Consider the following 13,233-nt stretch of genomic DNA (forward strand, 5'->3'; position numbering starts at 1 on the left):
CACTACCAGAAAATCCTCCACTGCTCGGTTACACCACAACAATCTGCTCCTGTCATCACAACTTGATATTTCGTGGTAGTTTTGACCTAATTTAAAAACAATGAATAAAACCTTAAAAAATGGGATGTTAAAGTTCACATATTTTTTTCTTATACGTTACTGAAGATCAAAGTAATAAGATGTTAAATTTCATAGGATTTAGCCTTATTTTTTGTCACTGCAGACCATAATGATAAACCAAATGTATGTTAAATTCCATATATTAACTTTGATACTATATGAAGCTATAAACTTGTTAATAATCAGAAAAGTTTAAGATGTTATGACTTTTATAAATAATACATTACTTCTTTTTTACTTAGTGTTTCGTTATACCCAACACGAACACGCAGGCAAGCACACGGTAACACTTACGAAAACAAAACAAAACGCAACACTGCCCCCCCACACACAATAAACACTTAAACAACACTCGACTCGCAAGATATTCACTTAAATAATTATCTTTGAGAGAATTGATCGGCGAAAATGTGTGTGGAGTGAGTTTTTTTTTTCGTTTTCATGCAGTAAATTGTGGTGTAATCGCCATGAAAGCCTCGACATGTCAAGTGTGTGTGTGTGTGTGTGTTGAAATTCGTGAAGGGGAAAAACTTGCATCATATTTACAAATTTCTCCTGAGTAAGATACATGTTCGTGATAATATTGTTGGTATATTAGTCATATGAAATGGTGTACTGGTATTTTTTTTTTTGTAGGGGGTAGTTAGGTTAGGTTGGGTTGGGTGTGGTAGACTGTGTGGTGTCTTAGGAGAATATTCTAGCATACTTGTGGTTAATTTTGGGATGGTGCTTTGAGACGTAGAGCATTATTAATTTAGAATACTCCAAAAAATAATACCAAATATATGTTAACGCATCACTATAAACGCCATACCTATGCTTGGTTCTGCTGTTACCTGGTTGATCTCTTCAACTAGGTTGGGTTAGATTAGGTTAGGTTAGGTTGGGTTGGGTTAGTTAGTTTATAATTAAATTAAGTCTCCACCGAGCGGTCATCCTTCAAGCACACTTTCCCCCCCTGAGACGTATTGCTCACACCTGGCCAAGGCCTTGTACCTCCTGGCCAGCTGGGGACCTTGTCAACAAAAGTTTCTTGTTTCTCTGGTGAATCAGGAAGTCACGTGGTCAATGCGGTAGAAACTCACTTGGTTGTATATGGCCGGGAAATCATGGTATGTCCCCATTATGTGTCTTTTTGAGTTCATGACCAGTGTCCAGAGAAATTTATACCTTCAGGGGTGAGGGATGGTGTGAGGCAGGGGAGTGGGGGCGGGGTGGTGGTGTACTTCCTGGTGGTGTCGCTGAGGGTGCAGGAGGAGAAGGGGCGGGGCTCGGGGAGGTGGGAGGGGACGTGGAGTGAGCAGAGTCATCGGAGGCTGCTGGACTGGCTGGCTGGCTGACTGACTCGCTGAGGTGAGGGCGCCAGTAAGACTTTTGTAGTGGTAGTGAGAGGCCCGCGGACTTGCTCGCTCCTCACAACATAAACACGTGAGTACAGACAAGCATCACATCCACACACATGGGAGGTGCGGGGGCGGTGATGGTGGCAATATTAACCGTCTTCTACCAAGTTACTCATTACATCTGGAACATATCTTATTAATTCAGAAAATAACCTAGAATATACTTAAACAAACTGAACATAGTCCTTTACCTGTTTAAAAGTCACCTCGTAAACTTCATTAGATAACATAACACAAACTGATGTTATAACTAAACCAAAATTGTTTTATTCCTGTCATTAAACTTTGAACTAAATTTATATTCGATTTAAAGGACTCTTAACTTATTCCCGGTGATATCAACAGGGCACCAAGTAGTAAGCCAAGACGCTGTAGCAAAACCAAGAGACTTAACAGCTGACGTTAGAGTTCGGTGAAAATAACGTGTTTATTTACGTTTCATATGTGAAGTCACGCGAGCCAACGACTGGGGCAGTAATTGACTTTCCTAATGAGTCTTTAGGGTGACATAATTAGTGTTTTTTGCTTTGTTTTCTGAGCCAAATACCATTATTTTTATTTTTTCATATATCTATTTCATGTAGATTCACAATGGAAACGTGTGATTTTATCAAGAACTATTTATCTATCCGTCCGTCCGTCTATCTATCTATCTATCTATCTGTTTGCCTATCTAGCTACCCATCTTATCTATCCATCTATCTATCTATCTTGCGGGCGGGAGAGAGAGAAGAAAGTCTGTCTGTCTGTCCATCTATCATACTATTTATCTGTCTGTCTCACGTTCTGTATGTCTGTCGATTTGCCTTTCTATCTCATTGTCTGTTTGTTTACCTCTGTCTCGCTTTCTGTCTGGTTGTTTATCTTTCTGTCTCACTGTGTCCGTCTGCTTAACCTTTCTGTCTCAGTCTGTCTGTATTCAATTATTTATTTATCATTATCAATTATACCTGTCTGTTTAATTATCCTTATACTTAAATATTAATTATTCCCCCCCAACAAGTTACGTAAATAGGTAAAGGTGTGTTGTGTGTTCCCCATCTTCAACAGTGATGGGGGATGGGTGTGAAGGGGGGGGGGGAGGGGGGGAAGAGGAGGAGGGGGCGGGGGCGTTTGTTGTGACTTTGTGAATGGATCCATCTTGTCTAGACGTTCTCTTTCTGTCTGTCTGTCTGTTCTGTTCTGTCTGTCTGTCTTGTGAGTGGTGATGATTATGATGATGATGATGATATTAATGATGATGAAGATAATGACGACTAGTAGTAATAATAATAGTAATGATCTTGATAATGAGGATAGTTGTTGTGGTGAGTGTGGTGAACGTCGCTAAATAACCTAGGTAATAATCCCACGCTGTAGTTATGTATCGACACAACTACGACCACCACGTGATTGCATGAGGGCGTCGCTGTTAAGACGTGTTGTCGTTTGGGTGTATGTATGTATGTATGTATGTATGTTACGAAGGATTATGTATAAACTAGAGATTTTACGTAATCCCTAAAAAAAAAAAATTCAGGGATTTCTTGTAATCGTTGCAGCCTAACCTAACTTAACCTAACTTAACCTAACCTAACCTAACCTAACCTAACCATTTGAGGAGATGAGGCGTGAAAGATGTGAGTGTTTATGATGTTTTGTTAAATGTATTAAAACTTTCCCTCGCGTGGCAAACATAACAGAAGCGGTTCCTGGCGGGGCGGTGATCTGAAGCGAGTGAGGAGTGGGAGGGAGGGAAGGAGGGAGGGGAGGAAAGGAGGTGGTAGAGAAGACGGGAGGAGGAAGAGTGAAGGAGGTGTTATGGAGGATTTTAGGAGAGAGAGAGAGAGAGAGAGAGAGAGATCGTCAGGTTAAGACAAGAGGCAAACTAACAATTGTAAACATTCTGATTTAATATGAGAGAACGTCAAAGAAGCGAACGCGTCTTGGTTGGGTGAGCAGACGTGTGTGTGTGTGTGTGTGTCATTATTGCGTTTACCTGAGGAGGAGGAGGAGGAGTGTGAGAGTGGCAGGTGAGGAAGGGAGACTTGGAGAGTGCCGATGGAAGTGTGAGGTTATGTACTGTATCATGAGGGAGGTGTATTGTTCCTCCTCTACCTCACCACACCTCACTGAGCAGGAGAGGAGGGGAGGGGCTAAGGTATGTCCTCCACTGGTCATTGTAAAGTGAGTCTCTTGGAGTCTCAGAAAGCGACGACGGTAATTTCCCCGATCACCATCACAACAACTGGTAGCCTACACACACACACACACACACACACACACACACACACACACACCACCTACCTACACACACACACACACACACACACACACACACACACACCTACCTACACACACACACACACACACACACACACACACACACCAGTGGATGCTCCCGTGGGAAGATAAGGTCGAGCGTGGGAGACCAACAGACGATATATGTCCAGTATACTTCACTTCTCATTCACGCCTCTCTCTCTCTCTCTCTCTCTCTCTCTCTCTCTCTTTTCCGTGATGGTTCCGACGTGTGGCTGGAACGATGAAGGTGAAATTAACCGGAAATAACAAGGGGGTCATAAACACAGAGGAGAGGACATAACTAAGATCAGCGACAGTGACCAACTGAGGTGATTAACTGGCGGCCGCGACCTTGTCTGAGTCGCACCTGGAGGGAGGCAGCCTTACCTGCACCCCCCCTCTCCCTCTTCCTCCCCCCCCCTGTAATTTTTCTCTCACCTGGAGGAGGAGGAGGGGTATACCTGACGAAGTAGTGAACGTCATGTTGCCTGAGGAAGGTTGTGGCCAGCTGGTGGAAGGTGATGGGCTGGACGCTTGAGGGTAACTTGGTAATACTGTACCGGCCGATAGATGAGTCACCATTATCACCATCATCACAGCCATCACCATCATCATCTACCACCATCATCATCCACCACCATCATCATCCACCACCATCATCATCTACCACTATTACTACCAAACTTTATCATCACCATCTGCAATCACCACTACCACCAATTAACACATGCAACCACCACGACCACCATCACCACACCAACCACAACCACCACAACGGGCAAACAAGATCAAGGTTCCAATGAGAGAGAGAGAGAGAGAGAGAGAGAGAGAGAGAGAGAGAGAGAAACAAACCCCAGAATAGAAACTACGGCAGAATAATGAGTAATATATATAACATCACATCAATACGTTCTCTTCTATGGCTTGACAACTAACTCCTATGTCCTTTAACTCACCAATGACTTATCTAAAGACACCTTGACGACTTGTAACTTGTAAAAAAATACGAAAAATACGACAAAATACGAAAAATGCGAAAAATACGAAAAAAGACAAAATACGAAAAATACGAAATACTCCTGGTTGTTGTGGCGTTTCGTCCCTATAGTGTCCAGTGTTAATGTCTTTATGTCATCAGATGCAACAGATGGGAAGGTGATAAAGGCACAGGTGTACAACAACACTCACGACAGTACTTAACCTGCAAGGAAGTACTGAAGTAGGTTTACTGAGTGTACTGTGGTTGGTTTACTGTACATACATACACACCATTCCTTCCTTCACCCATATACTCAAACACACACATATACAGTCATATATATAGGGCGCTCCGTCACATGAGGTCTATCATTATCAAGTAGTGTTGCATAATCCACTTTGCTTACCGCACCACCACCACCACCACCACCACAGCAGCTGTTATCCCACACCTGGAGTTAAATACTGTATATTCCTCTACCATAACTCATACAGGGTGGACCAGAAACAAACGACAAATATAAAAAAAAATAGCCCCCCCCCAAAAAAAAACGTAAAATAAAAGACAATTTTAAACTAGTGTAAAAAAATATGGAAAATAAAAGCAAATATAGGTAAGGAAACAAAATAGCATCGACAATTACATTAATAAATTACGTTTAATATTAAAAAAAATTGCAAAGATATAATCAGATTAGTGTCTTGTGAACGCGATTTGCAATCAACATATAAATTGACAATGTACTAAAAAAACATAAAATTTGTCTAGTGTTATATTAATTTGATCTATTTATTTAGAAACCATAAAGTGACGTTTTTTTTTTCTTTCTGACCCACCCTGTATACGGTATCACCCTGTACACTGCATCACCCTGTATATATATAATGTACACACACGATAAAAAAATACGTTTACAATTTTTGGCTGGATAATATGACACAACAGACGAAGAATTTGACAACCTTCCCGAGACAACAGGAGTCAGTGTTCATTTTGACATTAGTTTGTTTAAGGTTATTATGCCTGTGGGTCTTAATGCTTATTATTTATTGAGAAAGGAATATTAAAATGTGTGTGTGTGTGTGTGTGTGTGTGTGTGTGGGTGGTAGAGTGAGTGTGGCGACAGCAGAGTGAACTTAAAAACAAAATGACAAAGAAATATAAACAACACCAAACAGAATAAAAACACGATTCATATAAACCGAAGAAGATAAACACGATAAAATAAACAATTGAAAAGACGAATAAAAACAAGGAAGACAAAGAGGAAGAGGAAGGAAGTCAAAGTGAAATTTACCGGAATAAATTATTGGACCCCCGAGGGACAGGTGAGCCACTGGACCTTCCCAACACGGTGACCACACTGTAAACAAGAGAACAAGAAAGAAGTGAGATTTTCGGTTAGGTTTATATATTCACAGGAGATATAACCAAGGTCTTTTGTTATATGTGTTATGTTATATGTGATGGGGAGTATTGTTACGTTATTGTTAAGTTACAGGATGTTGTTACAGGAGTTGTTGTTACGTATTGTTATAAAGTATGGTTTAATAAGTGCGTGTCTTATATATCAACCAGTATATTAGGATTTTAAATGCATTTTCATCTACAGTTTGTTTATATAATACCATTTAATTTATACGTAATAGATTTCTGATATATTTCGAAGGATTTTTTATATTTTTTTCAAATTTTTATAACACGCAAACATTTAAAGTCTCAATATAATGAAACGAAAAAAACAATATGGAATTTCTTCTGTCTTCCTACGGATATATTTTTACTATACATCTATCCAAGTTTACAGAATATTTTCTAAGACAGTTTAAATATTCAGGGGAAGGTTCACAGGAAGATAATTTAGCTAATACATCATCACTATAATAATGGGAAGGTTCGAAGCAGTCTCATGGGTTCGTTAGTTCACATAGAGATGAGTCGGATATAATGTCAGCACGTTAATGAGAGAGAGAGAGAGAGAGAGAGAGAGAGAGAGAGAGAGAGAGAGAGAGAACAATTATACAACAACTGTCAGCACACATCAACAAACCTCAATAGTCCTTTTCTGATACAATGTTTTCCAAAAATAACACAATGACATGTTTTTCCCATTATATCTTCCTAACTCTCTTGTGAATAATTATGTACATCTATATATGTAAAATTAAAAAAAAAGATATCAATAAGGATGTAGCGGAACAAATAAACCAAACATAAACACAACAAAAGACATTAAAAAACAACAGGAAACACAAAAGGACCCAAAAAATCACCTTGCGGTATACCATTTCCGAGTGACAATAGAAACTCCTATTTCTCACCATCTATATACAAGGTTATATACATCCCTGGCAGGTGAGGGAAAGAGGGACCTCGTCAAGTCTATCAACACCTCACTAGAGAGCCTTACTGGAGACTACTACAAGGCTAGAGTTCCATAATGATTACGACAACATCACAGGAAGGGAAATTTCACTGGTGGTTGATGTTGTGTCTGGTGAAGTGTGGCCATCGACGTGACAATCAGCTGAAGTGGTAAACATATCTTGGATGGCTGGTTTGCTTTCTCTCTCTCTCTCCTTTCTTCTCTCCTGCTTCTTCTTCTTTCTCTTCATCTTCGTTCTATTTCTACCTTTTTTTCCTTCCTCCTGTGGCTATTCTTCCTCTTTCAGTTTTAGTGGTTGTATTTCTTCCTCTCCTCCTTCTATTCCTCCTTCTTTTGTTAAACTGGCTGTAACTCTTCCTTCTATTTCCTCTGTTCCTCTTTTTTTATCTGCTGTAAATATTCGTCCTTTTGTTCCTCTTCCTCCTCTTCTTCTTGCTTAAACTCCAACTCTTCCTCTTCATCATATTTCTCCTCCCCATTCCCTCTCTTGTCTCTCCTCCTTTCTCTCTCTCTCCCTTCATTATCAACATTATTTTCTTAATATTTCTTATTCCCATCTTCAACATCTTCTCTTTGTTTAACACCCACACCTGCTTACTGACTCAGGTACATAATATCACCTGTGCAATTAAGAACGAGAGTTGCACCTTTCCTTCCGTTCAACCCTAACCTTACATTACCTAATCTTTATGTGTCTACTTGTATTCATTTATGGTGTTCCTGTGAAAGTAGTAATTAAAACAAGAGGTAAGAGTTTTATAAGGGGAGTGTGGGGGTGTGGGCGGTGGGTGGTGGTGGTGATGGTAGTGGTGGTGGGTGGTGGGAGTGGTGTGGTGGTGATGGTAGTGGTGGTGGGTGGTGGTGGTGGTGGTGATGGTAGTGGTGGTGGTGGTGGTGGTGGCGGTGATGATGGGAGAGAGAGGAGAGAGAGAGAGAGAGAGAGAGAGAGAGATAAGAGAAACTATAATAACTAACACGACAATAGTATGTCGTCCACCTTCACTATCACCACCACTACCACTACCACCATTACCACCACTACTACCACCAATACTACCACTACTATCACTACCACCACCACCACACTTAGGCCACTTCAAGTCAAGATTGAAACTGTGTGAAGGTGATCTGGTTCTTCTCTTCTCTTCTTCTCTTCTCTTCTCTTCTCTTCTCTTCTCTTCTCTTCTCCAAATCCCAAGACCTATTACACCCTTCTTCTTTCCTCTCCTACTTCCGCTTCTTCCCTGCTAGACCACAAGCCAAGGGGAGGGGGACATTTTGGGATTTTTTGGTACATATTGGGACATCATGGTACATATTGGGACATCATGGTACATATTGGGACATCATGGTACATATTGGGACATCATGGTACATGTTGGGACATCATGGTACATATTGGGACATCATGGTACATATTGGGACATCATGGTACATATTGGGACATCATGGTACATATTGGGACATCATGATACATATTGGGACATCTTGAGACATACATGGACATACATAGAGCAATAATGAACACCTTAAGAACACCTGAGGAATTTTACACACCTGAGGAATTTTACACACCTGAAGAATTTTACACACCTGAGGAATTTTACACACCTGAGGATAAATAATACACGTAGGAGGCCAACAGGTAAGTCCAGTCCATCACAGGTGTAGTAACAGCCACAACAACAAAGGTAAATAAACATACTAATATACCAGGTACACGTCTCAATACCCACCTACCTGACCACCCTGTTCTTCAAGGTTATCCAGGTGTTGCAGAGGGTGGGTCAGCTTTCTTAAGGGGTGTGTGTGTGTGTGTGTAAATGGCAATTGAGAAAGGATTTGACCTGTGTTAATAGATATACCAAGATATAAATAATAGAGGATACATATATACATACATACATACATACATACATACATACATACATACATACATAAACGCCCACAAAAATCTTCCCAGCACGTGATAGGTAACCCATCATGGTAAAAACCTTATAGTGAATTATTAAACCTTACCTTAAGCGGTTAAAATTAAGAAAAAAAAAACCCCGCCTCAGTCATCTCTTGTATACGGGGTAATTCTTCACTACCTTCTCTACACAAAACACTAAGTCATTATCAGTGTGTTGTCTAGCCACTCGAGGTATAATTAAAGTCTTGGCGGAGATCTTGTCTGTTGGGGCTTGAATAGTAGTGAGTTATTTTTCTACCGACGGGAGACAAACAAAGGTGGAAATAATGGAGGGAAGGTTGTCAATATTGGTCGATGGCGGGAGGAAGTTTTACGGCTTCTTCTGCTTCACGTCTCTCTCTTTTTCTTTCTCTCTCTCTTTCTTAAATATAGAAGAGTGAGGTGTGTGTGTGTGTGTGTGTGTGTGTGTGTGTGTGTGTGTGTGTGTGTGTGTGTGTGTGTGTGTATTTTTCATATCTTCAGAGGTGGCGTTATACAAGGTGACATTCTAGCTCGTCTGCTCGTTATCACAGGTGTGCGTAGGTTGGCGTGACGGATGAGACGGCGTAACCTTTGTAAAGTAACGACTGTGACGCGACGCCATGTGATGTGAGAATAATAACATGAGGTACTGTGTGGGTGTGTGGAGTACAGACGATCACGGCCTCAGGGTCACTTTTGTTGCTATTCGTCACACACACACACACACACACTGGCAGCTCGGACTGTCATACAAGGGTAAAATAAAACACTGCTATTAACATTATTATTGACGATGCTTAATCACTTCATTTCATGTACCAAGATTTAGTACCTGACGACTCCTCTGCCAGACTTACTGTATTGTGGTCCAGTTAGCCTTCAGTGACACACACACACACACACACTGTACGGTTAGGAGACGATCACACACAGCCTCACGGTCACCCTAACGAGTCATTTTTCCCGCTGTGGCATGAGAGGTTCGACGCCAGGTCTCTTTCACCTGTAAAATTACTTCCCATGAGCTCCTCTTAACCTAACCAAACCAAACCAAACCAGCCAATAGACTAGAGGCCACCAACAGGACTCCCGGGAACAACACACACACACACAGTCACACGTCATACGGGACCTCAGCCACTCACAACCTGGTTCTCACTTGCTCAGGTAATTGTGTGAGAGGCGGAGAGGTGTGGGTGTCACCTCTCTCACGAGCCTGATGTAGGGGTCAGTGAGGGGCTGTGAGAGGGAATTGGAGAGGGGCTGTAGGGGAGAGGGAGAGAGAAAGAAAGAGGAAGGTGGATAGACAAGCAGACAGACAAACACAGACACAGAAAGAGAGAGAGAGAGAGAGAGAGAGAGAGAGAGAGAGAGAGAGAGAGAGAGAGAGATAGAGAAAGATAGAGAGAGAGAGAGAGAGAGAGAGAGAGAGAGAGAGAGAGAGAGAGAGAGAGGAGAGCCACTGTATGACCTGTTTTAGTAAATATTATATATACTTATTTATATTGGGTAAAATCTACTTGTTTTAGTTTTACCCCTATCTTATCTCTCTCTCTCTCTCTCTCTCTTCGTCCACTAAACAAACACTGATTCATCAACTTTCTTATTTCTTCTTTTATTAACATTGTAAACATAAGAATTTACGCCCCATGAAACCTCTACTTGTAAACACTTCAGAAATAGCGTTTACAATGGTCACTATACGCCTTGTAAACACGGTATTTTAGTAGTTGTGCATTGGTGCTGAGACTTGTATTTAGATAGTGGTGATAGTGGTGATAGTGGTGATAGTGGTGATAGTGGTGATAGTGGTGATAGTGGTGATAGTGGTGATAATGTTTGGGTTAATACGAGTGGTTGTGATTCTATATTTGTATCACTGTATCAATGTAATTATAATGTATCTTGGTATCATTGTTTGTAGGTGTTAGTTTGGTAGCAATGTGATACCAATGTTAAGAGAGAGAGAGAGAGAGAGAGAGAGAGAGAGAGAGATTACTTACCCTTCTGTCAAATTCGAGAGAGTGGACAACTTCCGGTCTTAAGGCACCCCCCCCCTTCCCCACCCTAAATGGACGTGACTGCTGGCCATTTCCGGTATAGATGCATTATAAGGCTACTCTCACCTGGACAAACACAATAAGGTAGCAACGAGCAGGTGTGCGTGTGTGCGTGTGTGCGTGTGTGTGTGTTGGGTGAAGCAGCTTCCTTGTGGTGTCTCATACGCTTGTCACCATCCGAGGCTTGTGAGGTGCAAGTGGATGTGTGTGTGTGTGTGTGTGTGTGTGTATGTGTGTGTGTGTGTGTGTGGGTGGTTAAAATATCTATCCAAAATATTCTCCTCTGACGGTACAGTAAATAACGGAGTCTTTGTGAGAACGAAGAGTCGACTTAAGCAATTGTCAATCATGGGAACAATTTGCCAGTGTCGTGGGATGGGTGGCGGTTTAGAACATAAGAACATAAGAAAATAAGGAGTCTGCAATAGGCCGGTTGACCTGTGCATGGCAGCTCCTGTCGAGAGTTACTACCACTCTTTATCATCCATGAATCTATCTAGCCTCCTTTTGAAACTTTCCAGAGTTCCAGCACTTACTACAAAGTTGCTAAGCTTGTTCCACTCGTCCACCACCCTATTTGTGAACCAGTTTCTTCCTATCTCCTCCTAAACCTAAACTTATCCAACTTAAACTGTTGCCTGAGTCCTATCCTGCTCGGATATTATAAGAACTTTATCTATATCCCCTTTATTGATTCCTTTCACCCACTTAAATACTTCTATCATATCTCCCCGCACTCTTCGTCTTTCTAGGGAATGCAAGTTTACTTTCTTTAACCTATATTTATGTGCTGAAAATAATAACGGTGGAATGAAAGATATGAGAGAGAGAGAGAGAGAGAGAGAGAGGCCTCAAGACACGTACTGTACATAGATAATTTTATCCACTTCTACCAAATTCAGTCTATTATCACCATCAGCGGAAGTGTGAGTGTGCGTTTGTGTGTGTGTGTGTGAGTGTGCGTGTGCGTGTGTGTGTGTGTGTGTGTGTGTGTGTGTGTGTGTGTGTGTGTGTCCAGCCCTCTCCCTCCACCTGACCGTATCTCATGACACGTTCTTACACCACCACCACCGTACGTTCTTCACCCCCTCCCGTTCCTTCATAACTGGCTACTAAGTAACTACCAACATCACTTGAGTATCTACCTGCAGTCACATACGCACCCACATCATCAAGGGGGTAAAAAGTCCTTCCCTTAGTGCGGTCGTAACACATATTCCCACGTCCTCTAATAAAAAAAAAAACGGTATTAGAAGATTAAATGAGTTAGTGGTTTGTTATAATCGCATTTTGAGGTAACGCTTATAAACCACTGCCTCCGTTCCCGTTGGCGAGTCTCACCCCGCCCTGCCACGCCCTGCCCTGTCCTGCCTGGCCCTCGTCTCAGTCCCGCCCCATCACGCCACCACTATAATATACAAAGGTAGCTACGTGAAGGTGAGACTGTGACCTTTCCCAACTAAGATATATATATATTGTAACTGTTGGGTTAATAATACAGAAGTGGTGTGTTTGTGTGTGTGTGTGTGTGTGTGTGTGTGTGTGTGTGTGTGTTAATAGTATTTTGTTTTTGTTATTATGTGTTTTGTTTTTTTAGGATTTTCTTTATTTATTTATTTTAAGTATCTAATATTTACCTACATATATACTTTCACAAACAAACACACACACACACACACACACACACACACACACACCTGGGAGCTCTGTGTTTACCTGTTTTTACGCTGCCGTGACGGTGGATGTAAACAAACACACAAACAGACTACAGCTCCCGTCTCCTGTGTGGTCTGAGCCATGATAACTCAACCTTATCTTGTCTTAGATGGTAAAGAAAAACAGGGTGAGTTTTATTTTTAAATTATACCAAATAAAATAAAAATACCGGTTAAGTTAGGTTAAGTTAGCTTATGGTTAAGTTAGGTTAGATTAGGTTAGGTTTACGATGGTTAATCTTCAGGTGATCCATTTATTTTTCCTCTCTGAATGGCGGTGAATATTGTGTGATGTCATCGTGAAAGTTGTGATGAAAGACGTTAACAATAATTCGTCGTCTTTGGTGGATC

General features: G+C 41.3%; 1 protein-coding gene across 1 annotated transcript in view; it reads left to right on the plus strand.

Annotated features, from left to right (window-relative positions):
* The first annotated feature begins 1,468 nt into the window (after positions 1-1,468).
* LOC121878842 overlaps positions 1,469-13,233 on the plus strand; it is a 24,736-nt gene continuing 12,971 nt past the window's right edge. The window contains exon 1 of the mRNA XM_042385259.1: positions 1,469-1,548. The gene's annotated coding sequence lies outside the window, so the exon portion shown is untranslated. The remainder of the gene's footprint in view (positions 1,549-13,233) is intronic.

The sequence above is a fragment of the Homarus americanus genome, unplaced genomic scaffold, assembly GCF_018991925.1.
Source record: "Homarus americanus isolate GMGI-L3 unplaced genomic scaffold, GMGI_Hamer_2.0 scaffold54840, whole genome shotgun sequence".
NCBI lineage: Eukaryota > Metazoa > Arthropoda > Malacostraca > Decapoda > Nephropidae > Homarus > Homarus americanus.